We start from the raw sequence: 23,025 nt of genomic DNA on the forward strand, positions 1-23,025 counted from the left end.
AGAATACAAATAAGTGCACAAGCACTGCAAGTAAAAACAAACCTATATGCACATAAAGCATGCTAGAAAGACAGCAGACAACAATACTACGTACAATGAGAGGAGGAGGGCAGGGGGATAAGAGTGAGTTAGTTTGGATCCTGAGCATACTACTAATAAGCAGCTGCTGAAGGTCAAGCTCGTTAGCCAGCTGCACAGCATTAACTCAGAGGTAGCTCTTCCTGATGACCCTCGATCATTTTTAAGTCCTGCAAATATATGATGCCTGTTTGGAGAAGGGGACGAAAAAGGGGGGGGGGGGGGGGGAAGAGAAGGAAGGAGCTGTCTCCTCACAAGGGGTTTTGCTATTTTCCCCGCCGCCTGCTCCTTCATTGCTCAGAGGTGGCAATCTGTTCGGGCTGTTCTGAGGGAATTAGGCCTGACGGCTTCAGCTACGGCTGTAGTGGAAAAGGCCCACTTGCCTATGTTTATTTTCATTATATTTCGTTAGGTTCATGTTTGTTAGATAGATTTTCTCCTTTAAGTTCTCCTCGGGGCCTCTCAGGAACTCGCAGATTGGCAGCCTCCCTTCTCCAAGGTCCTCTGGAAGATGGCCTCATTATGTTTCTGATACACCCGGACTCCTAACACAAAGGCATAATGAACTGTAACAAAAGGGTGCTGGATTCGCTATTGTATCATTGACTCTCACACCCTGGAAGATCACGCAGCCGGCTCTGCTCTGCTTTGTACTTCACCAACCCCTCCTTGTTGGACAGCTGTGGCAGGAGTCCCAGACAATGGGGGCAGCCCTCTACAAGGCAGTCACTAAAGACTATCATTAGCACCCAAGAAAAAGGATTTTTCCCGCCTCAAGTTTCCCGTTGCTACCGATTCTTAGTGATGTAATATCGTGAGATTTTGCCCATTTTCATTCATTCTCTTCTGAGTACTCTGTATAGTGTTTTTAATTGTTTACCTTGTTTGTTGAATGCTCTTTATTGTGTACCTAATTGCCCTTTTGTTGTAACCTTTGAAAACTCTATAAAAGGCTTGCTTGTCCTCCTGCGCTGGGCGGTTGCATCAGCGGAAGTTTTTTAGTTTGGATTCTTTGGTGTTAAGTAAAATTGTTCATTGATAAAGAATCCTGTGTTCTGTGCTTTTCTATCAATGACGGTCTATAGCAAAACAGCTTAAAGTTGCCTTAGCAAACAGGGAACAATTTAGCCCAGTTGATGACAAGCTCCAGCTCCAGCCAGGTGGAAATAACTAAGTCCACCTGGGACTTCAGCATCTCCTCAGACTGGGCTGTGTACTTGGTGAATGCCCTGGGGGCCCTAGCCAAACCAAAGGGGAGAGGAATATACTGAGATGCCTTGCAGCTAGACCTGAAAGAAAACCTTCAATATTCAAGGTGGATTGAAATATGGAAATAGACATCCTTCAAATCCATAAGTACAACGTGATTATTTATAAATAAATGTGTTCACTGATAATAACTCCAAAACACTGGGCAAGGTGACCATGTGGAATCTTAAATCTTGCAAACATTTGTGAAGTTCCATCATTTCATAAATGACCTGGAAGTAGGGGTGGGTAGCATGGTGGCCAAGTTTGCAGATGATACCAAATTATGTAGGGTGGTGAGAACCACAAAGGATTGCGAAGAGCTCCAAGCGGACCTTGATAAATTAGGTGAGTGGGCTCAGAAATGGCAAATGCAGTTCAATGTAGCAAAATGTAAAGTGATGCACATAGGGGCAAAAAATCCAAACTTCACATACACGCTACAGGGTCCAGTGCTATCAGTCTGAGACCAGGAAAGGGATTTAAGTCTTAGTTGATAGTTCCATGGGAATGTCAACTCAATGCATAGCAGCTGTGAAAAAGGCAAACTCTAACTGGGGATAAGTGGGAAAGGAATTGAGAATAAAACTGCAAAAGATTGTCATGCCCTTATATAAAGCAATTGATGCGACCGCACTTGGAGTACTAATGTTCAGTTCTGGTAGTAGCATCTCAAAAAGGATATTGAGGAGATAGAAAAAAGGGTGCAGAGAAGAGACAGCAGGGATGATTGAGGGACTGGAGCACCTTCCCTATGAGGAGAGGCTGCAGCGTTTGGGACTCTTTAGTTTGGAGAGGAGGAAGCTGAGGGGGGATATGATTGAAGTCTACAAAATTATGCATGGGGTAGAAAATGTTGACAGAGAGAAATTTTTCTCTCTTTCTCACAATACTAGAACCAGGGGGCATTCATTGAAAATGCTGGGGGGAAGAATTGGGACTAATAAAAGGAAACACTTCTTCACTTATTATGTGATTAGTGTTTGGAATATGCTGCCACAGGAGGTGGTGATGGCCACTAACCTGGATAGTTTTAAAAGGGCCTCGGACAGATTGATGGAGAAGTCGATTTAAGGCTACCAATCTTGATCCTCCTTGATCTGAGATTGCAAATGCCTTAACAGACCAGGTGATCGGGAGCAACAGCCGCAGAAGGCCATTGCGTTCACATCCTGCCTGTGAGCTCCCAAAGGCACCTGGTGGGCCACTGCGAGTAGCAGAGAGCTGGACTAGATGGACTTTGGTCTGATCCAGCTGGCTTGTTCTTATGTTCTTATGTTCTCAAGTCCAGAATTGGCTGGACACTACTGTCCTCCTTGCCCACAAGAAAGATCTTGGAGAAACCCCCCCCCCCCCTGTAAAGTGGGACTGAACTCCTGTGCAGCCCCCTTGAATAGCAGCCCCTCTAATTGCACAGCTAACTCCTGAAAGGGTTGTCTCTGGCCGAGTCAAAACTAAAACTTAAAGGTAACTGAGAAAGCTCCAACCAGTAACCTAATTTAATTATCTCCAGCACCCAAGAATTTGAACAGATGTTCCCATTTGTGGGCAAACCCAGACAATCTGTCCCAAGAACGTGAGGCCCTCCTGAGAGGGTCGCTCCAGCAGTCAGAACTTCTAAGTGGGTTGTTGTCCCTCCTAAGTGGGTTGTCGCCCCCCCACCCCGCCTAGGCTTCTGAGGGGTCTTTCGCCTTTGAAAGTGTTACCGCTGTTTGCCAGGTAACAATAAGTGATTTCAGCTCAGCAACTTAATGAGGTGCAGGGAGCCGATGTTCTTCAAGCAAAAAGGATTTTATTGCAGATGGTGGTCACAGCTCGGTCAGGAGAGAATCGCCCCTTGCAACGCAGTGCAAGAACTTTTATTCCCAAACTTCAAAGGGGGCAAAGGGGAGGTGAGGGGGCAAGTCCCTCACCCAAAACACCAATCGTAAAACAAGACAGTTCAAAAGCAAGATACGGTTACACTTTTCTGAATGGGATTACCAAATCCCGCTGTCAGGCGTCTTCCTGCGAGATCTTGCAATGGTGCTGAACGGAGAGCAGATAAGGTTTTATTCATAAAATCCATGTGGGCAGCTCATTCTACTATCAGCTAATCCTATTATCAGCTGTCTGTTTCCTTCAGTAATGCCCTCAGGCTCCCGCCTCACTGTGCTGTAACAAAGAAAAGTTCAAACTGTCCAATGGTGGTTCCTGCACGTCTCCCAACGGCTGGGGGACCTTTGGGTGCTGGCAACAGATTCGATTTGCATGTCCAAAAGGGTCTTTGTCTTTGTCCAAGTGTCGGCTGGGCGTTGGTCTCAGCTGCATTCCAGAGCCAACTTCCTTGTCCCTTAATATCAACCTTTCTGGCCACTGCTTTTGGCCATCAGACACAAATTCCAAAAATAACATTTCTAAACTTAAACATTAGGGAAACCTTAAAGGATAATCACATATACTCATAGGCAAGACTTTACATATACTTATTGGCATGGCTTGCTTAAATCTAACAAAACCTTAAACTAACTGAAGTACCAGGGGGCATTCATTGAAAATGCTGGGGGGAAGAATTAGGACTAATAAAAGGAAATATTTTTTCTCGCAACACGTGATTGGTGTTTGGAACATGCTGCCACAGGAGGTGGTGATGGCCACTAACCTGGATAGCTTTAAAAAGGGCTTGGACAGATTTATGGAGGAGAAGTCGATCTATGGCTACCAATCTTGATCCTCCTTGATCTCAGATTGCAAATGCCTTAGCAGACCAGGTGCTCGGGAGCAGCAGCAGCAGCAGCAGCAGGCCCTTGCTTTCACCTCCTGCATGTGAGTTCCCAAAGGCACCTGGTGGGCCACTGCGAGTAGCAGAATGCTGGACTAGATGGACTCTGGTCTGATCCAGCAGGCTAGTTCTTATGTTCTTATGTTCTTACCTTGTTAAACTAAAATCCTAAACTGCAGGCATAAACTCAACTAAGAGGGGCTTTTATTACATCCCAGAATGACATAAACAAAAGGGAAACCATATCACGTTGGCACAAACATACATATACGTTCTTTGAGAACCTCCCACCCCCCCCCCCCCCCAACCCCCCCCCCCCCCCCCCCCCCCCCCCCCCACCCCCCCCCCCCCCCCCCCCCCCCCCCCCCCACCCCCCCCCCCCCCCACAACCCCCCCCCCCCACCCCCCCCCCCCCCCCTCCCCCCCCCCCCCCCCCCCCCCCCCCCCCCACCCCCCCCCCCCCCCCTCCCCCCCCCCCCCACCCCCCCCCCCTCCCCCAACCCCCCCTCCCCCCCCACCCCCCCCCCCCCCCACCCCCCCCCCCCCCCCCGCCCCCCCCCCCACACCCCCCCCCCCCCCCACCCCCCCCCCCCCCCACCCCCCCCCCCCCCCCCCCCCCCCCCCCCCCACCCCCCCCCCCCCCCACCCCCCCCCCCCCCCACCCCCCCCCCCCCCCACCCCCCCCCCCCCCCACCCCCCCCCCCCCCCACCCCCCCCCCCCCCCACCCCCCCCCCCCCCCACCCCCCCCCCCCCCCACCCCCCCCCCCCCCCACCCCCCCCCCCCCCCACCCCCCCCCCCCCCCACCCCCCCCCCCCCCCACCCCCCCCCCCCCCCACCCCCCCCCCCCCCCACCCCCCCCCCCCCCCACCCCCCCCCCCCCCCACCCCCCCCCCCCCCCACCCCCCCCCCCCCCCACCCCCCCCCCCCCCCACCCCCCCCCCCCCCCACCCCCCCCCCCCCCCACCCCCCCCCCCCCCCACCCCCCCCCCCCCCCACCCCCCCCCCCCCCCACCCCCCCCCCCCCCCACCCCCCCCCCCCCCCACCCCCCCCCCCCCCCACCCCCCCCCCCCCCCACCCCCCCCCCCCCCCACCCCCCCCCCCCCCCACCCCCCCCCCCCCCCACCCCCCCCCCCCCCCACCCCCCCCCCCCCCCACCCCCCCCCCCCCCCACCCCCCCCCCCCCCCACCCCCCCCCCCCCCCACCCCCCCCCCCCCCCACCCCCCCCCCCCCCCACCCCCCCCCCCCCCCACCCCCCCCCCCCCCCACCCCCCCCCCCCCCCACCCCCCCCCCCCCCCACCCCCCCCCCCCCCCACCCCCCCCCCCCCCCACCCCCCCCCCCCCCCACCCCCCCCCCCCCCCACCCCCCCCCCCCCCCACCCCCCCCCCCCCCCACCCCCCCCCCCCCCCACCCCCCCCCCCCCCCACCCCCCCCCCCCCCCACCCCCCCCCCCCCCCACCCCCCCCCCCCCCCACCCCCCCCCCCCCCCACCCCCCCCCCCCCCCACCCCCCCCCCCCCCCACCCCCCCCCCCCCCCACCCCCCCCCCCCCCCACCCCCCCCCCCCCCCACCCCCCCCCCCCCCCACCCCCCCCCCCCCCCACCCCCCCCCCCCCCCACCCCCCCCCCCCCCCACCCCCCCCCCCCCCCACCCCCCCCCCCCCCCACCCCCCCCCCCCCCCACCCCCCCCCCCCCCCACCCCCCCCCCCCCCCACCCCCCCCCCCCCCCACCCCCCCCCCCCCCCACCCCCCCCCCCCCCCACCCCCCCCCCCCCCCACCCCCCCCCCCCCCCACCCCCCCCCCCCCCCACCCCCCCCCCCCCCCACCCCCCCCCCCCCCCACCCCCCCCCCCCCCCACCCCCCCCCCCCCCCACCCCCCCCCCCCCCCACCCCCCCCCCCCCCCACCCCCCCCCCCCCCCACCCCCCCCCCCCCCCACCCCCCCCCCCCCCCACCCCCCCCCCCCCCCACCCCCCCCCCCCCCCACCCCCCCCCCCCCCCACCCCCCCCCCCCCCCACCCCCCCCCCCCCCCACCCCCCCCCCCCCCCACCCCCCCCCCCCCCCACCCCCCCCCCCCCCCACCCCCCCCCCCCCCCACCCCCCCCCCCCCCCACCCCCCCCCCCCCCCACCCCCCCCCCCCCCCACCCCCCCCCCCCCCCACCCCCCCCCCCCCCCACCCCCCCCCCCCCCCACCCCCCCCCCCCCCCACCCCCCCCCCCCCCCACCCCCCCCCCCCCCCACCCCCCCCCCCCCCCACCCCCCCCCCCCCCCACCCCCCCCCCCCCCCACCCCCCCCCCCCCCCACCCCCCCCCCCCCCCACCCCCCCCCCCCCCCACCCCCCCCCCCCCCCACCCCCCCCCCCCCCCACCCCCCCCCCCCCCCACCCCCCCCCCCCCCCACCCCCCCCCCCCCCCACCCCCCCCCCCCCCCACCCCCCCCCCCCCCCACCCCCCCCCCCCCCCACCCCCCCCCCCCCCCACCCCCCCCCCCCCCCACCCCCCCCCCCCCCCACCCCCCCCCCCCCCCACCCCCCCCCCCCCCCACCCCCCCCCCCCCCCACCCCCCCCCCCCCCCACCCCCCCCCCCCCCCACCCCCCCCCCCCCCCACCCCCCCCCCCCCCCACCCCCCCCCCCCCCCACCCCCCCCCCCCCCCACCCCCCCCCCCCCCCACCCCCCCCCCCCCCCACCCCCCCCCCCCCCCACCCCCCCCCCCCCCCACCCCCCCCCCCCCCCACCCCCCCCCCCCCCCACCCCCCCCCCCCCCCACCCCCCCCCCCCCCCACCCCCCCCCCCCCCCACCCCCCCCCCCCCCCACCCCCCCCCCCCCCCACCCCCCCCCCCCCCCACCCCCCCCCCCCCCCACCCCCCCCCCCCCCCACCCCCCCCCCCCCCCACCCCCCCCCCCCCCCACCCCCCCCCCCCCCCACCCCCCCCCCCCCCCACCCCCCCCCCCCCCCACCCCCCCCCCCCCCCACCCCCCCCCCCCCCCACCCCCCCCCCCCCCCACCCCCCCCCCCCCCCACCCCCCCCCCCCCCCACCCCCCCCCCCCCCCACCCCCCCCCCCCCCCACCCCCCCCCCCCCCCACCCCCCCCCCCCCCCACCCCCCCCCCCCCCCACCCCCCCCCCCCCCCACCCCCCCCCCCCCCCACCCCCCCCCCCCCCCACCCCCCCCCCCCCCCACCCCCCCCCCCCCCCACCCCCCCCCCCCCCCACCCCCCCCCCCCCCCACCCCCCCCCCCCCCCACCCCCCCCCCCCCCCACCCCCCCCCCCCCCCACCCCCCCCCCCCCCCACCCCCCCCCCCCCCCACCCCCCCCCCCCCCCACCCCCCCCCCCCCCCACCCCCCCCCCCCCCCACCCCCCCCCCCCCCCACCCCCCCCCCCCCCCACCCCCCCCCCCCCCCACCCCCCCCCCCCCCCACCCCCCCCCCCCCCCACCCCCCCCCCCCCCCACCCCCCCCCCCCCCCACCCCCCCCCCCCCCCACCCCCCCCCCCCCCCACCCCCCCCCCCCCCCACCCCCCCCCCCCCCCACCCCCCCCCCCCCCCACCCCCCCCCCCCCCCACCCCCCCCCCCCCCCACCCCCCCCCCCCCCCACCCCCCCCCCCCCCCACCCCCCCCCCCCCCCACCCCCCCCCCCCCCCACCCCCCCCCCCCCCCACCCCCCCCCCCCCCCACCCCCCCCCCCCCCCACCCCCCCCCCCCCCCACCCCCCCCCCCCCCCACCCCCCCCCCCCCCCACCCCCCCCCCCCCCCACCCCCCCCCCCCCCCACCCCCCCCCCCCCCCACCCCCCCCCCCCCCCACCCCCCCCCCCCCCCACCCCCCCCCCCCCCCACCCCCCCCCCCCCCCACCCCCCCCCCCCCCCACCCCCCCCCCCCCCCACCCCCCCCCCCCCCCACCCCCCCCCCCCCCCACCCCCCCCCCCCCCCACCCCCCCCCCCCCCCACCCCCCCCCCCCCCCACCCCCCCCCCCCCCCACCCCCCCCCCCCCCCACCCCCCCCCCCCCCCACCCCCCCCCCCCCCCACCCCCCCCCCCCCCCACCCCCCCCCCCCCCCACCCCCCCCCCCCCCCACCCCCCCCCCCCCCCACCCCCCCCCCCCCCCACCCCCCCCCCCCCCCACCCCCCCCCCCCCCCACCCCCCCCCCCCCCCACCCCCCCCCCCCCCCACCCCCCCCCCCCCCCACCCCCCCCCCCCCCCACCCCCCCCCCCCCCCACCCCCCCCCCCCCCCACCCCCCCCCCCCCCCACCCCCCCCCCCCCCCACCCCCCCCCCCCCCCACCCCCCCCCCCCCCCACCCCCCCCCCCCCCCACCCCCCCCCCCCCCCACCCCCCCCCCCCCCCACCCCCCCCCCCCCCCACCCCCCCCCCCCCCCACCCCCCCCCCCCCCCACCCCCCCCCCCCCCCACCCCCCCCCCCCCCCACCCCCCCCCCCCCCCACCCCCCCCCCCCCCCACCCCCCCCCCCCCCCACCCCCCCCCCCCCCCACCCCCCCCCCCCCCCACCCCCCCCCCCCCCCACCCCCCCCCCCCCCCACCCCCCCCCCCCCCCACCCCCCCCCCCCCCCACCCCCCCCCCCCCCCACCCCCCCCCCCCCCCACCCCCCCCCCCCCCCACCCCCCCCCCCCCCCACCCCCCCCCCCCCCCACCCCCCCCCCCCCCCACCCCCCCCCCCCCCCACCCCCCCCCCCCCCCACCCCCCCCCCCCCCCACCCCCCCCCCCCCCCACCCCCCCCCCCCCCCACCCCCCCCCCCCCCCACCCCCCCCCCCCCCCACCCCCCCCCCCCCCCACCCCCCCCCCCCCCCACCCCCCCCCCCCCCCACCCCCCCCCCCCCCCACCCCCCCCCCCCCCCACCCCCCCCCCCCCCCACCCCCCCCCCCCCCCACCCCCCCCCCCCCCCACCCCCCCCCCCCCCCACCCCCCCCCCCCCCCACCCCCCCCCCCCCCCACCCCCCCCCCCCCCCACCCCCCCCCCCCCCCACCCCCCCCCCCCCCCACCCCCCCCCCCCCCCACCCCCCCCCCCCCCCACCCCCCCCCCCCCCCACCCCCCCCCCCCCCCACCCCCCCCCCCCCCCACCCCCCCCCCCCCCCACCCCCCCCCCCCCCCACCCCCCCCCCCCCCCACCCCCCCCCCCCCCCACCCCCCCCCCCCCCCACCCCCCCCCCCCCCCACCCCCCCCCCCCCCCACCCCCCCCCCCCCCCACCCCCCCCCCCCCCCACCCCCCCCCCCCCCCACCCCCCCCCCCCCCCACCCCCCCCCCCCCCCACCCCCCCCCCCCCCCACCCCCCCCCCCCCCCACCCCCCCCCCCCCCCACCCCCCCCCCCCCCCACCCCCCCCCCCCCCCACCCCCCCCCCCCCCCACCCCCCCCCCCCCCCACCCCCCCCCCCCCCCACCCCCCCCCCCCCCCACCCCCCCCCCCCCCCACCCCCCCCCCCCCCCACCCCCCCCCCCCCCCACCCCCCCCCCCCCCCACCCCCCCCCCCCCCCACCCCCCCCCCCCCCCACCCCCCCCCCCCCCCACCCCCCCCCCCCCCCACCCCCCCCCCCCCCCACCCCCCCCCCCCCCCACCCCCCCCCCCCCCCACCCCCCCCCCCCCCCACCCCCCCCCCCCCCCACCCCCCCCCCCCCCCACCCCCCCCCCCCCCCACCCCCCCCCCCCCCCACCCCCCCCCCCCCCCACCCCCCCCCCCCCCCACCCCCCCCCCCCCCCACCCCCCCCCCCCCCCACCCCCCCCCCCCCCCACCCCCCCCCCCCCCCACCCCCCCCCCCCCCCACCCCCCCCCCCCCCCACCCCCCCCCCCCCCCACCCCCCCCCCCCCCCACCCCCCCCCCCCCCCACCCCCCCCCCCCCCCACCCCCCCCCCCCCCCACCCCCCCCCCCCCCCACCCCCCCCCCCCCCCACCCCCCCCCCCCCCCACCCCCCCCCCCCCCCACCCCCCCCCCCCCCCACCCCCCCCCCCCCCCACCCCCCCCCCCCCCCACCCCCCCCCCCCCCCACCCCCCCCCCCCCCCACCCCCCCCCCCCCCCACCCCCCCCCCCCCCCACCCCCCCCCCCCCCCACCCCCCCCCCCCCCCACCCCCCCCCCCCCCCACCCCCCCCCCCCCCCACCCCCCCCCCCCCCCACCCCCCCCCCCCCCCACCCCCCCCCCCCCCCACCCCCCCCCCCCCCCACCCCCCCCCCCCCCCACCCCCCCCCCCCCCCACCCCCCCCCCCCCCCACCCCCCCCCCCCCCCACCCCCCCCCCCCCCCACCCCCCCCCCCCCCCACCCCCCCCCCCCCCCACCCCCCCCCCCCCCCACCCCCCCCCCCCCCCACCCCCCCCCCCCCCCACCCCCCCCCCCCCCCACCCCCCCCCCCCCCCACCCCCCCCCCCCCCCACCCCCCCCCCCCCCCACCCCCCCCCCCCCCCACCCCCCCCCCCCCCCACCCCCCCCCCCCCCCACCCCCCCCCCCCCCCACCCCCCCCCCCCCCCACCCCCCCCCCCCCCCACCCCCCCCCCCCCCCACCCCCCCCCCCCCCCACCCCCCCCCCCCCCCACCCCCCCCCCCCCCCACCCCCCCCCCCCCCCACCCCCCCCCCCCCCCACCCCCCCCCCCCCCCACCCCCCCCCCCCCCCACCCCCCCCCCCCCCCACCCCCCCCCCCCCCCACCCCCCCCCCCCCCCACCCCCCCCCCCCCCCACCCCCCCCCCCCCCCACCCCCCCCCCCCCCCACCCCCCCCCCCCCCCACCCCCCCCCCCCCCCACCCCCCCCCCCCCCCACCCCCCCCCCCCCCCACCCCCCCCCCCCCCCACCCCCCCCCCCCCCCACCCCCCCCCCCCCCCACCCCCCCCCCCCCCCACCCCCCCCCCCCCCCACCCCCCCCCCCCCCCACCCCCCCCCCCCCCCACCCCCCCCCCCCCCCACCCCCCCCCCCCCCCACCCCCCCCCCCCCCCACCCCCCCCCCCCCCCACCCCCCCCCCCCCCCACCCCCCCCCCCCCCCACCCCCCCCCCCCCCCACCCCCCCCCCCCCCCACCCCCCCCCCCCCCCACCCCCCCCCCCCCCCACCCCCCCCCCCCCCCACCCCCCCCCCCCCCCACCCCCCCCCCCCCCCACCCCCCCCCCCCCCCACCCCCCCCCCCCCCCACCCCCCCCCCCCCCCACCCCCCCCCCCCCCCACCCCCCCCCCCCCCCACCCCCCCCCCCCCCCACCCCCCCCCCCCCCCACCCCCCCCCCCCCCCACCCCCCCCCCCCCCCACCCCCCCCCCCCCCCACCCCCCCCCCCCCCCACCCCCCCCCCCCCCCACCCCCCCCCCCCCCCACCCCCCCCCCCCCCCACCCCCCCCCCCCCCCACCCCCCCCCCCCCCCACCCCCCCCCCCCCCCACCCCCCCCCCCCCCCACCCCCCCCCCCCCCCACCCCCCCCCCCCCCCACCCCCCCCCCCCCCCACCCCCCCCCCCCCCCACCCCCCCCCCCCCCCACCCCCCCCCCCCCCCACCCCCCCCCCCCCCCACCCCCCCCCCCCCCCACCCCCCCCCCCCCCCACCCCCCCCCCCCCCCACCCCCCCCCCCCCCCACCCCCCCCCCCCCCCACCCCCCCCCCCCCCCACCCCCCCCCCCCCCCACCCCCCCCCCCCCCCACCCCCCCCCCCCCCCACCCCCCCCCCCCCCCACCCCCCCCCCCCCCCACCCCCCCCCCCCCCCACCCCCCCCCCCCCCCACCCCCCCCCCCCCCCACCCCCCCCCCCCCCCACCCCCCCCCCCCCCCACCCCCCCCCCCCCCCACCCCCCCCCCCCCCCACCCCCCCCCCCCCCCACCCCCCCCCCCCCCCACCCCCCCCCCCCCCCACCCCCCCCCCCCCCCACCCCCCCCCCCCCCCACCCCCCCCCCCCCCCACCCCCCCCCCCCCCCACCCCCCCCCCCCCCCACCCCCCCCCCCCCCCACCCCCCCCCCCCCCCACCCCCCCCCCCCCCCACCCCCCCCCCCCCCCACCCCCCCCCCCCCCCACCCCCCCCCCCCCCCACCCCCCCCCCCCCCCACCCCCCCCCCCCCCCACCCCCCCCCCCCCCCACCCCCCCCCCCCCCCACCCCCCCCCCCCCCCACCCCCCCCCCCCCCCACCCCCCCCCCCCCCCACCCCCCCCCCCCCCCACCCCCCCCCCCCCCCACCCCCCCCCCCCCCCACCCCCCCCCCCCCCCACCCCCCCCCCCCCCCACCCCCCCCCCCCCCCACCCCCCCCCCCCCCCACCCCCCCCCCCCCCCACCCCCCCCCCCCCCCACCCCCCCCCCCCCCCACCCCCCCCCCCCCCCACCCCCCCCCCCCCCCACCCCCCCCCCCCCCCACCCCCCCCCCCCCCCACCCCCCCCCCCCCCCACCCCCCCCCCCCCCCACCCCCCCCCCCCCCCACCCCCCCCCCCCCCCACCCCCCCCCCCCCCCACCCCCCCCCCCCCCCACCCCCCCCCCCCCCCACCCCCCCCCCCCCCCACCCCCCCCCCCCCCCACCCCCCCCCCCCCCCACCCCCCCCCCCCCCCACCCCCCCCCCCCCCCACCCCCCCCCCCCCCCACCCCCCCCCCCCCCCACCCCCCCCCCCCCCCACCCCCCCCCCCCCCCACCCCCCCCCCCCCCCACCCCCCCCCCCCCCCACCCCCCCCCCCCCCCACCCCCCCCCCCCCCCACCCCCCCCCCCCCCCACCCCCCCCCCCCCCCACCCCCCCCCCCCCCCACCCCCCCCCCCCCCCACCCCCCCCCCCCCCCACCCCCCCCCCCCCCCACCCCCCCCCCCCCCCACCCCCCCCCCCCCCCACCCCCCCCCCCCCCCACCCCCCCCCCCCCCCACCCCCCCCCCCCCCCACCCCCCCCCCCCCCCACCCCCCCCCCCCCCCACCCCCCCCCCCCCCCACCCCCCCCCCCCCCCACCCCCCCCCCCCCCCACCCCCCCCCCCCCCCACCCCCCCCCCCCCCCACCCCCCCCCCCCCCCACCCCCCCCCCCCCCCACCCCCCCCCCCCCCCACCCCCCCCCCCCCCCACCCCCCCCCCCCCCCACCCCCCCCCCCCCCCACCCCCCCCCCCCCCCACCCCCCCCCCCCCCCACCCCCCCCCCCCCCCACCCCCCCCCCCCCCCACCCCCCCCCCCCCCCACCCCCCCCCCCCCCCACCCCCCCCCCCCCCCACCCCCCCCCCCCCCCACCCCCCCCCCCCCCCACCCCCCCCCCCCCCCACCCCCCCCCCCCCCCACCCCCCCCCCCCCCCACCCCCCCCCCCCCCCACCCCCCCCCCCCCCCACCCCCCCCCCCCCCCACCCCCCCCCCCCCCCACCCCCCCCCCCCCCCACCCCCCCCCCCCCCCACCCCCCCCCCCCCCCACCCCCCCCCCCCCCCACCCCCCCCCCCCCCCACCCCCCCCCCCCCCCACCCCCCCCCCCCCCCACCCCCCCCCCCCCCCACCCCCCCCCCCCCCCACCCCCCCCCCCCCCCACCCCCCCCCCCCCCCACCCCCCCCCCCCCCCACCCCCCCCCCCCCCCACCCCCCCCCCCCCCCACCCCCCCCCCCCCCCACCCCCCCCCCCCCCCACCCCCCCCCCCCCCCACCCCCCCCCCCCCCCACCCCCCCCCCCCCCCACCCCCCCCCCCCCCCACCCCCCCCCCCCCCCACCCCCCCCCCCCCCCACCCCCCCCCCCCCCCACCCCCCCCCCCCCCCACCCCCCCCCCCCCCCACCCCCCCCCCCCCCCACCCCCCCCCCCCCCCACCCCCCCCCCCCCCCACCCCCCCCCCCCCCCACCCCCCCCCCCCCCCACCCCCCCCCCCCCCCACCCCCCCCCCCCCCCACCCCCCCCCCCCCCCACCCCCCCCCCCCCCCACCCCCCCCCCCCCCCACCCCCCCCCCCCCCCACCCCCCCCCCCCCCCACCCCCCCCCCCCCCCACCCCCCCCCCCCCCCACCCCCCCCCCCCCCCACCCCCCCCCCCCCCCACCCCCCCCCCCCCCCACCCCCCCCCCCCCCCACCCCCCCCCCCCCCCACCCCCCCCCCCCCCCACCCCCCCCCCCCCCCACCCCCCCCCCCCCCCACCCCCCCCCCCCCCCACCCCCCCCCCCCCCCACCCCCCCCCCCCCCCACCCCCCCCCCCCCCCACCCCCCCCCCCCCCCACCCCCCCCCCCCCCCACCCCCCCCCCCCCCCACCCCCCCCCCCCCCCACCCCCCCCCCCCCCCACCCCCCCCCCCCCCCACCCCCCCCCCCCCCCACCCCCCCCCCCCCCCACCCCCCCCCCCCCCCACCCCCCCCCCCCCCCACCCCCCCCCCCCCCCACCCCCCCCCCCCCCCACCCCCCCCCCCCCCCACCCCCCCCCCCCCCCACCCCCCCCCCCCCCCACCCCCCCCCCCCCCCACCCCCCCCCCCCCCCACCCCCCCCCCCCCCCACCCCCCCCCCCCCCCACCCCCCCCCCCCCCCACCCCCCCCCCCCCCCACCCCCCCCCCCCCCCACCCCCCCCCCCCCCCACCCCCCCCCCCCCCCACCCCCCCCCCCCCCCACCCCCCCCCCCCCCCACCCCCCCCCCCCCCCACCCCCCCCCCCCCCCACCCCCCCCCCCCCCCACCCCCCCCCCCCCCCACCCCCCCCCCCCCCCACCCCCCCCCCCCCCCACCCCCCCCCCCCCCCACCCCCCCCCCCCCCCACCCCCCCCCCCCCCCACCCCCCCCCCCCCCCACCCCCCCCCCCCCCCACCCCCCCCCCCCCCCACCCCCCCCCCCCCCCACCCCCCCCCCCCCCCACCCCCCCCCCCCCCCACCCCCCCCCCCCCCCACCCCCCCCCCCCCCCACCCCCCCCCCCCCCCACCCCCCCCCCCCCCCACCCCCCCCCCCCCCCACCCCCCCCCCCCCCCACCCCCCCCCCCCCCCACCCCCCCCCCCCCCCACCCCCCCCCCCCCCCACCCCCCCCCCCCCCCACCCCCCCCCCCCCCCACCCCCCCCCCCCCCCACCCCCCCCCCCCCCCACCCCCCCCCCCCCCCACCCCCCCCCCCCCCCACCCCCCCCCCCCCCCACCCCCCCCCCCCCCCACCCCCCCCCCCCCCCACCCCCCCCCCCCCCCACCCCCCCCCCCCCCCACCCCCCCCCCCCCCCACCCCCCCCCCCCCCCACCCCCCCCCCCCCCCACCCCCCCCCCCCCCCACCCCCCCCCCCCCCCACCCCCCCCCCCCCCCACCCCCCCCCCCCCCCACCCCCCCCCCCCCCCACCCCCCCCCCCCCCCACCCCCCCCCCCCCCCACCCCCCCCCCCCCCCACCCCCCCCCCCCCCCACCCCCCCCCCCCCCCACCCCCCCCCCCCCCCACCCCCCCCCCCCCCCACCCCCCCCCCCCCCCACCCCCCCCCCCCCCCACCCCCCCCCCCCCCCACCCCCCCCCCCCCCCACCCCCCCCCCCCCCCACCCCCCCCCCCCCCCACCCCCCCCCCCCCCCACCCCCCCCCCCCCCCACCCCCCCCCCCCCCCACCCCCCCCCCCCCCCACCCCCCCCCCCCCCCACCCCCCCCCCCCCCCACCCCCCCCCCCCCCCACCCCCCCCCCCCCCCACCCCCCCCCCCCCCCACCCCCCCCCCCCCCCACCCCCCCCCCCCCCCACCCCCCCCCCCCCCCACCCCCCCCCCCCCCCACCCCCCCCCCCCCCCACCCCCCCCCCCCCCCACCCCCCCCCCCCCCCACCCCCCCCCCCCCCCACCCCCCCCCCCCCCCACCCCCCCCCCCCCCCACCCCCCCCCCCCCCCACCCCCCCCCCCCCCCACCCCCCCCCCCCCCCACCCCCCCCCCCCCCCACCCCCCCCCCCCCCCACCCCCCCCCCCCCCCACCCCCCCCCCCCCCCACCCCCCCCCCCCCCCACCCCCCCCCCCCCCCACCCCCCCCCCCCCCCACCCCCCCCCCCCCCCACCCCCCCCCCCCCCCACCCCCCCCCCCCCCCACCCCCCCCCCCCCCCACCCCCCCCCCCCCCCACCCCCCCCCCCCCCCACCCCCCCCCCCCCCCACCCCCCCCCCCCCCCACCCCCCCCCCCCCCCACCCCCCCCCCCCCCCACCCCCCCCCCCCCCCACCCCCCCCCCCCCCCACCCCCCCCCCCCCCCACCCCCCCCCCCCCCCACCCCCCCCCCCCCCCACCCCCCCCCCCCCCCACCCCCCCCCCCCCCCACCCCCCCCCCCCCCCACCCCCCCCCCCCCCCACCCCCCCCCCCCCCCACCCCCCCCCCCCCCCACCCCCCCCCCCCCCCACCCCCCCCCCCCCCCACCCCCCCCCCCCCCCACCCCCCCCCCCCCCCACCCCCCCCCCCCCCCACCCCCCCCCCCCCCCACCCCCCCCCCCCCCCACCCCCCCCCCCCCCCACCCCCCCCCCCCCCCACCCCCCCCCCCCCCCACCCCCCCCCCCCCCCACCCCCCCCCCCCCCCACCCCCCCCCCCCCCCACCCCCCCCCCCCCCCACCCCCCCCCCCCCCCACCCCCCCCCCCCCCCACCCCCCCCCCCCCCCACCCCCCCCCCCCCCCACCCCCCCCCCCCCCCACCCCCCCCCCCCCCCACCCCCCCCCCCCCCCACCCCCCCCCCCCCCCACCCCCCCCCCCCCCCACCCCCCCCCCCCCCCACCCCCCCCCCCCCCCACCCCCCCCCCCCCCCACCCCCCCCCCCCCCCACCCCCCCCCCCCCCCACCCCCCCCCCCCCCCACCCCCCCCCCCCCCCACCCCCCCCCCCCCCCACCCCCCCCCCCCCCCACCCCCCCCCCCCCCCACCCCCCCCCCCCCCCACCCCCCCCCCCCCCCACCCCCCCCCCCCCCCACCCCCCCCCCCCCCCACCCCCCCCCCCCCCCACCCCCCCCCCCCCCCACCCCCCCCCCCCCCCACCCCCCCCCCCCCCCACCCCCCCCCCCCCCCACCCCCCCCCCCCCCCACCCCCCCCCCCCCCCACCCCCCCCCCCCCCCACCCCCCCCCCCCCCCACCCCCCCCCCCCCCCACCCCCCCCCCCCCCCACCCCCCCCCCCCCCCACCCCCCCCCCCCCCCACCCCCCCCCCCCCCCACCCCCCCCCCCCCCCACCCCCCCCCCCCCCCACCCCCCCCCCCCCCCACCCCCCCCCCCCCCCACCCCCCCCCCCCCCCACCCCCCCCCCCCCCCACCCCCCCCCCCCCCCACCCCCCCCCCCCCCCACCCCCCCCCCCCCCCACCCCCCCCCCCCCCCACCCCCCCCCCCCCCCACCCCCCCCCCCCCCCACCCCCCCCCCCCCCCACCCCCCCCCCCCCCCACCCCCCCCCCCCCCCACCCCCCCCCCCCCCCACCCCCCCCCCCCCCCACCCCCCCCCCCCCCCACCCCCCCCCCCCCCCACCCCCCCCCCCCCCCACCCCCCCCCCCCCCCACCCCCCCCCCCCCCCACCCCCCCCCCCCCCCACCCCCCCCCCCCCCCACCCCCCCCCCCCCCCACCCCCCCCCCCCCCCACCCCCCCCCCCCCCCACCCCCCCCCCCCCCCACCCCCCCCCCCCCCCACCCCCCCCCCCCCCCACCCCCCCCCCCCCCCACCCCCCCCCCCCCCCACCCCCCCCCCCCCCCACCCCCCCCCCCCCCCACCCCCCCCCCCCCCCACCCCCCCCCCCCCCCACCCCCCCCCCCCCCCACCCCCCCCCCCCCCCACCCCCCCCCCCCCCCACCCCCCCCCCCCCCCACCCCCCCCCCCCCCCACCCCCCCCCCCCCCCACCCCCCCCCCCCCCCACCCCCCCCCCCCCCCACCCCCCCCCCCCCCCACCCCCCCCCCCCCCCACCCCCCCCCCCCCCCACCCCCCCCCCCCCCCACCCCCCCCCCCCCCCACCCCCCCCCCCCCCCACCCCCCCCCCCCCCCACCCCCCCCCCCCCCCACCCCCCCCCCCCCCCACCCCCCCCCCCCCCCACCCCCCCCCCCCCCCACCCCCCCCCCCCCCCACCCCCCCCCCCCCCCACCCCCCCCCCCCCCCACCCCCCCCCCCCCCCACCCCCCCCCCCCCCCACCCCCCCCCCCCCCCACCCCCCCCCCCCCCCACCCCCCCCCCCCCCCACCCCCCCCCCCCCCCACCCCCCCCCCCCCCCACCCCCCCCCCCCCCCACCCCCCCCCCCCCCCACCCCCCCCCCCCCCCACCCCCCCCCCCCCCCACCCCCCCCCCCCCCCACCCCCCCCCCCCCCCACCCCCCCCCCCCCCCACCCCCCCCCCCCCCCACCCCCCCCCCCCCCCACCCCCCCCCCCCCCCACCCCCCCCCCCCCCCACCCCCCCCCCCCCCCACCCCCCCCCCCCCCCACCCCCCCCCCCCCCCACCCCCCCCCCCCCCCACCCCCCCCCCCCCCCACCCCCCCCCCCCCCCACCCCCCCCCCCCCCCACCCCCCCCCCCCCCCACCCCCCCCCCCCCCCACCCCCCCCCCCCCCCACCCCCCCCCCCCCCCACCCCCCCCCCCCCCCACCCCCCCCCCCCCCCACCCCCCCCCCCCCCCACCCCCCCCCCCCCCCACCCCCCCCCCCCCCCACCCCCCCCCCCCCCCACCCCCCCCCCCCCCCACCCCCCCCCCCCCCCACCCCCCCCCCCCCCCACCCCCCCCCCCCCCCACCCCCCCCCCCCCCCACCCCCCCCCCCCCCCACCCCCCCCCCCCCCCACCCCCCCCCCCCCCCACCCCCCCCCCCCCCCACCCCCCCCCCCCCCCACCCCCCCCCCCCCCCACCCCCCCCCCCCCCCACCCCCCCCCCCCCCCACCCCCCCCCCCCCCCACCCCCCCCCCCCCCCACCCCCCCCCCCCCCCACCCCCCCCCCCCCCCACCCCCCCCCCCCCCCACCCCCCCCCCCCCCCACCCCCCCCCCCCCCCACCCCCCCCCCCCCCCACCCCCCCCCCCCCCCACCCCCCCCCCCCCCCACCCCCCCCCCCCCCCACCCCCCCCCCCCCCCACCCCCCCCCCCCCCCACCCCCCCCCCCCCCCACCCCCCCCCCCCCCCACCCCCCCCCCCCCCCACCCCCCCCCCCCCCCACCCCCCCCCCCCCCCACCCCCCCCCCCCCCCACCCCCCCCCCCCCCCACCCCCCCCCCCCCCCACCCCCCCCCCCCCCCACCCCCCCCCCCCCCCACCCCCCCCCCCCCCCACCCCCCCCCCCCCCCACCCCCCCCCCCCCCCACCCCCCCCCCCCCCCACCCCCCCCCCCCCCCACCCCCCCCCCCCCCCACCCCCCCCCCCCCCCACCCCCCCCCCCCCCCACCCCCCCCCCCCCCCACCCCCCCCCCCCCCCACCCCCCCCCCCCCCCACCCCCCCCCCCCCCCACCCCCCCCCCCCCCCACCCCCCCCCCCCCCCACCCCCCCCCCCCCCCACCCCCCCCCCCCCCCACCCCCCCCCCCCCCCACCCCCCCCCCCCCCCACCCCCCCCCCCCCCCACCCCCCCCCCCCCCCACCCCCCCCCCCCCCCACCCCCCCCCCCCCCCACCCCCCCCCCCCCCCACCCCCCCCCCCCCCCACCCCCCCCCCCCCCCACCCCCCCCCCCCCCCACCCCCCCCCCCCCCCACCCCCCCCCCCCCCCACCCCCCCCCCCCCCCACCCCCCCCCCCCCCCACCCCCCCCCCCCCCCACCCCCCCCCCCCCCCACCCCCCCCCCCCCCCACCCCCCCCCCCCCCCACCCCCCCCCCCCCCCACCCCCCCCCCCCCCCACCCCCCCCCCCCCCCACCCCCCCCCCCCCCCACCCCCCCCCCCCCCCACCCCCCCCCCCCCCCACCCCCCCCCCCCCCCACCCCCCCCCCCCCCCACCCCCCCCCCCCCCCACCCCCCCCCCCCCCCACCCCCCCCCCCCCCCACCCCCCCCCCCCCCCACCCCCCCCCCCCCCCACCCCCCCCCCCCCCCACCCCCCCCCCCCCCCACCCCCCCCCCCCCCCACCCCCCCCCCCCCCCACCCCCCCCCCCCCCCACCCCCCCCCCCCCCCACCCCCCCCCCCCCCCACCCCCCCCCCCCCCCACCCCCCCCCCCCCCCACCCCCCCCCCCCCCCACCCCCCCCCCCCCCCACCCCCCCCCCCCCCCACCCCCCCCCCCCCCCACCCCCCCCCCCCCCCACCCCCCCCCCCCCCCACCCCCCCCCCCCCCCACCCCCCCCCCCCCCCACCCCCCCCCCCCCCCACCCCCCCCCCCCCCCACCCCCCCCCCCCCCCACCCCCCCCCCCCCCCACCCCCCCCCCCCCCCACCCCCCCCCCCCCCCACCCCCCCCCCCCCCCACCCCCCCCCCCCCCCACCCCCCCCCCCCCCCACCCCCCCCCCCCCCCACCCCCCCCCCCCCCCACCCCCCCCCCCCCCCACCCCCCCCCCCCCCCACCCCCCCCCCCCCCCACCCCCCCCCCCCCCCACCCCCCCCCCCCCCCACCCCCCCCCCCCCCCACCCCCCCCCCCCCCCACCCCCCCCCCCCCCCACCCCCCCCCCCCCCCACCCCCCCCCCCCCCCACCCCCCCCCCCCCCCACCCCCCCCCCCCCCCACCCCCCCCCCCCCCCACCCCCCCCCCCCCCCACCCCCCCCCCCCCCCACCCCCCCCCCCCCCCACCCCCCCCCCCCCCCACCCCCCCCCCCCCCCACCCCCCCCCCCCCCCACCCCCCCCCCCCCCCACCCCCCCCCCCCCCCACCCCCCCCCCCCCCCACCCCCCCCCCCCCCCACCCCCCCCCCCCCCCACCCCCCCCCCCCCCCACCCCCCCCCCCCCCCACCCCCCCCCCCCCCCACCCCCCCCCCCCCCCACCCCCCCCCCCCCCCACCCCCCCCCCCCCCCACCCCCCCCCCCCCCCACCCCCCCCCCCCCCCACCCCCCCCCCCCCCCACCCCCCCCCCCCCCCACCCCCCCCCCCCCCCACCCCCCCCCCCCCCCACCCCCCCCCCCCCCCACCCCCCCCCCCCCCCACCCCCCCCCCCCCCCACCCCCCCCCCCCCCCACCCCCCCCCCCCCCCACCCCCCCCCCCCCCCACCCCCCCCCCCCCCCACCCCCCCCCCCCCCCACCCCCCCCCCCCCCCACCCCCCCCCCCCCCCACCCCCCCCCCCCCCCACCCCCCCCCCCCCCCACCCCCCCCCCCCCCCACCCCCCCCCCCCCCCACCCCCCCCCCCCCCCACCCCCCCCCCCCCCCACCCCCCCCCCCCCCCACCCCCCCCCCCCCCCACCCCCCCCCCCCCCCACCCCCCCCCCCCCCCACCCCCCCCCCCCCCCACCCCCCCCCCCCCCCACCCCCCCCCCCCCCCACCCCCCCCCCCCCCCACCCCCCCCCCCCCCCACCCCCCCCCCCCCCCACCCCCCCCCCCCCCCACCCCCCCCCCCCCCCACCCCCCCCCCCCCCCACCCCCCCCCCCCCCCACCCCCCCCCCCCCCCACCCCCCCCCCCCCCCACCCCCCCCCCCCCCCACCCCCCCCCCCCCCCACCCCCCCCCCCCCCCACCCCCCCCCCCCCCCACCCCCCCCCCCCCCCACCCCCCCCCCCCCCCACCCCCCCCCCCCCCCACCCCCCCCCCCCCCCACCCCCCCCCCCCCCCACCCCCCCCCCCCCCCACCCCCCCCCCCCCCCACCCCCCCCCCCCCCCACCCCCCCCCCCCCCCACCCCCCCCCCCCCCCACCCCCCCCCCCCCCCACCCCCCCCCCCCCCCACCCCCCCCCCCCCCCACCCCCCCCCCCCCCCACCCCCCCCCCCCCCCACCCCCCCCCCCCCCCACCCCCCCCCCCCCCCACCCCCCCCCCCCCCCACCCCCCCCCCCCCCCACCCCCCCCCCCCCCCACCCCCCCCCCCCCCCACCCCCCCCCCCCCCCACCCCCCCCCCCCCCCACCCCCCCCCCCCCCCACCCCCCCCCCCCCCCACCCCCCCCCCCCCCCACCCCCCCCCCCCCCCACCCCCCCCCCCCCCCACCCCCCCCCCCCCCCACCCCCCCCCCCCCCCACCCCCCCCCCCCCCCACCCCCCCCCCCCCCCACCCCCCCCCCCCCCCACCCCCCCCCCCCCCCACCCCCCCCCCCCCCCACCCCCCCCCCCCCCCACCCCCCCCCCCCCCCACCCCCCCCCCCCCCCACCCCCCCCCCCCCCCACCCCCCCCCCCCCCCACCCCCCCCCCCCCCCACCCCCCCCCCCCCCCACCCCCCCCCCCCCCCACCCCCCCCCCCCCCCACCCCCCCCCCCCCCCACCCCCCCCCCCCCCCACCCCCCCCCCCCCCCACCCCCCCCCCCCCCCACCCCCCCCCCCCCCCACCCCCCCCCCCCCCCACCCCCCCCCCCCCCCACCCCCCCCCCCCCCCACCCCCCCCCCCCCCCACCCCCCCCCCCCCCCACCCCCCCCCCCCCCCACCCCCCCCCCCCCCCACCCCCCCCCCCCCCCACCCCCCCCCCCCCCCACCCCCCCCCCCCCCCACCCCCCCCCCCCCCCACCCCCCCCCCCCCCCACCCCCCCCCCCCCCCACCCCCCCCCCCCCCCACCCCCCCCCCCCCCCACCCCCCCCCCCCCCCACCCCCCCCCCCCCCCACCCCCCCCCCCCCCCACCCCCCCCCCCCCCCACCCCCCCCCCCCCCCACCCCCCCCCCCCCCCACCCCCCCCCCCCCCCACCCCCCCCCCCCCCCACCCCCCCCCCCCCCCACCCCCCCCCCCCCCCACCCCCCCCCCCCCCCACCCCCCCCCCCCCCCACCCCCCCCCCCCCCCACCCCCCCCCCCCCCCACCCCCCCCCCCCCCCACCCCCCCCCCCCCCCACCCCCCCCCCCCCCCACCCCCCCCCCCCCCCACCCCCCCCCCCCCCCACCCCCCCCCCCCCCCACCCCCCCCCCCCCCCACCCCCCCCCCCCCCCACCCCCCCCCCCCCCCACCCCCCCCCCCCCCCACCCCCCCCCCCCCCCACCCCCCCCCCCCCCCACCCCC

At 84.6% G+C, this 23,025-nt stretch overlaps 1 protein-coding gene across 9 annotated transcripts in view; it reads left to right on the plus strand.

The window, feature by feature from the left end:
• The window catches only part of LOC125427099 (zinc finger protein 420-like), a 99,061-nt gene that overhangs the window by 8,591 nt on the left and 67,445 nt on the right, over window positions 1–23,025 (plus strand). The gene's annotated exons all lie outside the window — the stretch shown is intronic.

The sequence above is a fragment of the Sphaerodactylus townsendi genome, linkage group LG02, assembly GCF_021028975.2.
Source record: "Sphaerodactylus townsendi isolate TG3544 linkage group LG02, MPM_Stown_v2.3, whole genome shotgun sequence".
In the NCBI taxonomy this organism is placed as follows: Eukaryota; Metazoa; Chordata; class Lepidosauria; order Squamata; family Sphaerodactylidae; genus Sphaerodactylus; species Sphaerodactylus townsendi.